The 5,037-nt window shown below is 37.2% G+C and overlaps 1 long non-coding RNA gene across 1 annotated transcript in view; it reads right to left on the bottom strand.

Moving 5' to 3' along the window:
• Window positions 1–889: 889 nt before the first annotated feature.
• Window positions 890–5,037, bottom strand: part of LOC144208818 (uncharacterized) — a 6,085-nt gene continuing 1,937 nt past the window's right edge. Inside the window, exons 2-3 of the long non-coding RNA XR_013328934.1 lie at window positions 1,005–1,137; window positions 890–905 (exon numbers count right to left, since the gene is read on the bottom strand). This is a non-coding gene — a long non-coding RNA (uncharacterized LOC144208818). The remainder of the gene's footprint in view (window positions 906–1,004; window positions 1,138–5,037) is intronic.

The following is a 5,037-nucleotide window of genomic DNA, read 5'->3' as shown; positions in this document are numbered from 1 at the left end:
AAAGAGGAAAATTTTGAGCAAATAATCATCTCTAGAAATAAGAAAAATTTCGAGATGCGAGAATGCCAGGTGGCCAAGACATGAGAGGCTGTTTATCATCCTGGTGCGTCTTGTTTGCCACATCTCTTCCGTGTATAAAAGATATCTACGAGCACTGAGCGGAGTGTTCAATTTTTTCAGTGTTTTTTCCCCCTTAGCCTATTAGCTCCCGTTAGCGGAGCGATCGCTCATTCAAGACTGCTTCTCTTAGGCAAGTGTTCGTGCGTTACCCTATTGTGAGGACATTTGTGTGCATCATTTTTGGAATATTTGGAAGGGAATACAACAGTAAACAGCCCATCGGTAGCGAACGTGAGGGTGGAGGCGAGGCAAACAGCTAAAGGTAAAAAATAAAATAAAAAAAAATAGAATTCAGTTTTGTGTAGTTACATTAAACATGTTTGAGTGTGTCTGTATATATCAATCCAAGTTCATTTAAATTTCATTTATTCTGTTACGAGTGCTTTGCCGTGGAAAGTAACCTCCCACCACCCGCCTGCCTCTATGTCTCCCTCTGTACCCTCCGCGAAATCCGTCTAATTTTAGTTCTATTTAACACATTTTATTACTATTAAACCACTATTTATGTGTTACTTTGTTAATAGGTGGCGAATTAGAAGAAATAAAACATTTTTTTCCAATCCAATAACGAATTAAACTGGTATGTAGAGGTACCATTGTATAGGTAAAATGATGAATGAAGTTGGCCCGAGAAAAAAAAACTGACCCTGGGTGACAATGGAGGAGTACTGCAACACCTCAGTTGACTGCCGTTGTGAGCATTTTTCCCGTTCTGTGTTCTAACATCTGGAATGGCGCGACTAGTTGGTTCTGACCCAGACTCGTGCATCTGGAATGTAACTGACCTGAGAAACAAATAAGTAATGTAAATACATCAGGAAACAAAGGTACGGCATAATGGAATACTAAATGTATATATAAGTAAAACAAACATTAAAAAATACCCTCTTCTAGAGAGTTTGGGGTTTTATTGAGTTACTGTCTTGAAATGGTCGTCGTCTTCAGAGCTGCCAACATCCGTCGACCGCATTTTAGGAGTACCCTTATCCCATTTCAGGAGATTTTCCAGAGTGAATGCTATTCATACAAAATCAATATAATATGTAAAAAAAAAATAATAATAACGCACAACAAAAATCAAACTGGTATCATGTTTTTACATTAATTGAAATATTGTGTTTGTGCAAACTATTAAAAAAGTACATAATAATGAAAATAAGTATACAAAGTATAATTTTTGATCATTTATTGGCATAGTGTATTTTAGTAACAAAGGGGGTTAAAAAAATATCTAAAACAAAAGCATGCTTAGAGATTTGTCCAAAATAGATTTGAGCCACCGAATAGTGGAGTGTTTCTTTCCACAGAGGGGGTACGCAAGCTTGATTCCCACTGAATGTGACTGTAGTCCACCTTTCTCTCGAAGTCACCTGGAATAGGTTTTAGCTCCTGACAACACTGATAAGCAGTGTTGAAAATGAATGAATGATTGAATTATTCAACCTAGTGGTCTCCCACCACCGGAATCGGTCCACAAAATAAATAAACTGTACATATTACTATTTCTGAGAATGTGGTCTGTGTGTGAGCGCGCTTCAGTGTGTTTGTTTCTGGACATCGTACAACCGATTTGAATGAAGAAAGAATTGCGAATGTACGCGTCTACGATGTTACCGTGCTCAATTTTTGAATTTTAACCCATTTTGAAAAAAATAAAAAAAAATAAAGAATGCGTTTATGGCCCGGGAGCGATTGTGCAAACATGGTTTTATACCTGGCAATATAGAATAATATTGTGATAAGACCACACTGGTCTTTCCACAATATACAGTATCTTGCAGAATTTATCCAACCTCATTTATCGGCAGAGTAGTCATTCAAAATCGTAATAAACTGATGTTGGGATATTTTTTTAAATTATAGTCATACCTTGAGCTATGCGCTTGATGCGTTCTTGTACCGAGCCCGTATGCGTTCCCGCACCGAGCTCGTATGTCGTTACTTGTACCTCAAATCAACGTTTCCCATAGAAATGAACTAAATAAAAATGAATTAGTTCACGCACTCTGAAAAAAAAAAACCCAAAAACAGGATATTACAATGGAAAAACATTTTGATACATCTTAATTCACCATCTACTTACAGAGTAACAAATAGGTTATAATGTTTAATAATAAAATGAGGCATTATTCATTACAACGGGGAGTCCGCGGATGGGATGGATAGAGAACGACAGGCGTAAAAATAACGTTGACTTAAAATTTTAATTACTACATTTACTCGCATAAGCCGCTTTGCCAGCCCAAAAAATGATGACTGAATTGAGGGTCTAGCCTGTATGCATATAAAAACAAAACTGCAAGTTGACGGCGCCGTGACTCGATGACGTATGATCATAATGCAATGACGCCGTGACGTCATTGCGAGATGTTATGACGCAAGCGAATGCGGCCAATACGGTATTTCAAAATACAGAAAAGCTAAACAGATAAAATGCTAAACAAAATTCATTTTGACGTTTAAGAATGAAACTCCGGGCAAAAAAATGTATGTATCCTGCATAAAACGTGAAAAACTCACGTTCCCGTCACTGCTCGCTAGGGGCACAGTCATCTTACCTAGGTCCCGAGGCAGCCATCTTACCTACGCCGCTGCATCTAGGCCTAGTTAAACGTGCTCTGACTAGCCAGACGTGGGTATCCTTAATTTTGAAATAAAAACAAAATTCAACTTTGATGGTTTTTCATTTTATTTCTTGTTCGAAAGTGACAACTATGACCCATTGAAAGAATTGTGCTATTTTGACATTAGAAGAGATATGAGATCTTTTTCAAATTGTATAATTTCATATTTTGCTTTTACAAAGGCAGGCATAATAACTTAATAAACAATTATTATAGTGACCCTCGTAATGTGCTTTTGATTCATACAGTATCTCAGAAATACCACTTGTGATGACTTTTCTGAAGTTTCCTTACAAAGTAAGACATTTGTACTCCCTATTGAAACCATGAATATGAAAATTGGACACCAGGGGGGCGGCTTATAAGCGAGAAATTGTCAAATTAAAAAAATGTAAGGCAATTTTAAGGTGCGGTTTATTTTGACAATCAATATTAAGCATGAAAATTGCTGGGTCTCAAACAAAAGATTAAAACTTGTTTTGAAGAGTGTGTATAGTAATCTAAGTTCATTTAAGTTGGATTTAAAGTTTATCCTGTGTTACATTGTGTCACAATAGTGTAGCAAACTGAATGTGTCGCCACACGCACTGCCGCTACCGTCTTTCTCAAAGGTAAGAACTCAATACAGTACTGCACGTATGAATGTCACATTTTATTGCAGATCCTAACCACCAGATAGGTATTTGTTACTTTGTGAGTTTAGATGGTGAATAAGAACAATAAAACATGTTTATTTCAAGTAAAATATCCTATTATTTGGTGTTTTTTTTCAGAGGGTGGGAACGGATTAATTAGTATTTAGTTATTTTATAAAATTATTTGAGATGAGTACACAGACAAGCTCGGTCCCGGAACACATTAAACTCGTATCTCAAGGTATTACTGTAATTTTCTTCACCTTACCGCAGTAGGAACTGTCAAACTAGTCTCACTTCCATAATGTTTGATAGATGAAGTGTCTCACCTGATCATCCAAAGGGATCTGAATTTTTTGTCTATTTACGATCTCTATCATAAAATCCTCCAGGCCTACTTTAGCATGTTTTCACCATTTTGCATTTTAAACTATCAGTAAAATTGTACAATTCCATTTATTTTTTAAGAGCATTGAGAATGATTTCTTGATTTTATGGCACACAAACAGAACCATCAAGATATCTTATGAGCTAGTCTCCTGAAGGACTGCAAAAAGAACTTCCACAGGAAAATAGAAAAATATTTATTTACTGTAGTCAAAAAAATCAATCGTCATCAACTTTTTCTTACAATTTACCTTACAATTTTTGCGTAAGAAAACAAACTAACCAAAGTGCAAGTTGCAAAGATCCTCTGAAACTGGGAGAGGAACATGCTTGGTCTATTTGTTGAATAACTGAGCGCTGCCATGGCTACTGTAAACACAGGGGCTCCGGATCTGTGTTTACGCGCAAACATATCTTCCTTCTGGAACAATTTACCATTAACCAGGTGGTGTGATAAGGGTCGTGTCAGGTAGTACAATGCACAAGAAGGCTGTTAGTTATGTGTACAGCTTGGAAGAGTTTGAGTTAAAGGCTAAGCAGCATAAACAACAGTAAATAAAGTATGCAAACAGATCATGTGAGCAGATGGAAAAGCTCAGAGGAAACGGGCCGACTGTGTTAAAGAGAACGTCACTATCTTCAAGGTTCTAGGGCAGTGGTTTCAAACTCAGTTTGGTTCGGGGGCCATATTTATGCCAACAAGTTCTCATGCGGGTAAGACCGGTTTATTTTTCGCCATAAAAAGGACTAAACTAGGAGGGGGAATAAACAAACGATCATTCGCCCCACCTAATCAAAAGGGATAGGACGTGAAGCGCCATCAATGGCACTTTAAGATGAACATCCACAGCCCGTTGAAGAGGCAATGGCAAGCAGTGAGTCAACTTTGTGCTACTTCCCTGTCATTGTATGGTGCTTACAAGAAGACGGGGGAAAAATGATAAGGATAATTACGTCAAATATTTTTTGTCAACAATAATAAAAACTTGGAACACAGTTTGAAAGTTTAAACTACAATTATACTGACTGACCACTACAAAGAACATGGACGCTGATGTGACGTGAACGCTAGTTCCAGACCAATATTAAGTAGATTAAGAAGGAACAAGGAGCTATTTTGGCATTGTTGGCTATAGAGCAGCCAACACAGCGCATGAAAGCAAACAGACTATAACACATCCAAAATGAACTTTTATGATAGGAAGGACAAAACCGAGGTGACCCACAAAAAGATCCCAGTGAAGTCTCCCTCTTTTCTTTTCTTTTTTAAA

Source organism: Stigmatopora nigra, chromosome 1 (assembly GCF_051989575.1).
Source record: "Stigmatopora nigra isolate UIUO_SnigA chromosome 1, RoL_Snig_1.1, whole genome shotgun sequence".
Classification (NCBI taxonomy): Eukaryota; Metazoa; Chordata; class Actinopteri; order Syngnathiformes; family Syngnathidae; genus Stigmatopora; species Stigmatopora nigra.
This window is presented reverse-complemented; position numbering and strand designations above follow the sequence as displayed.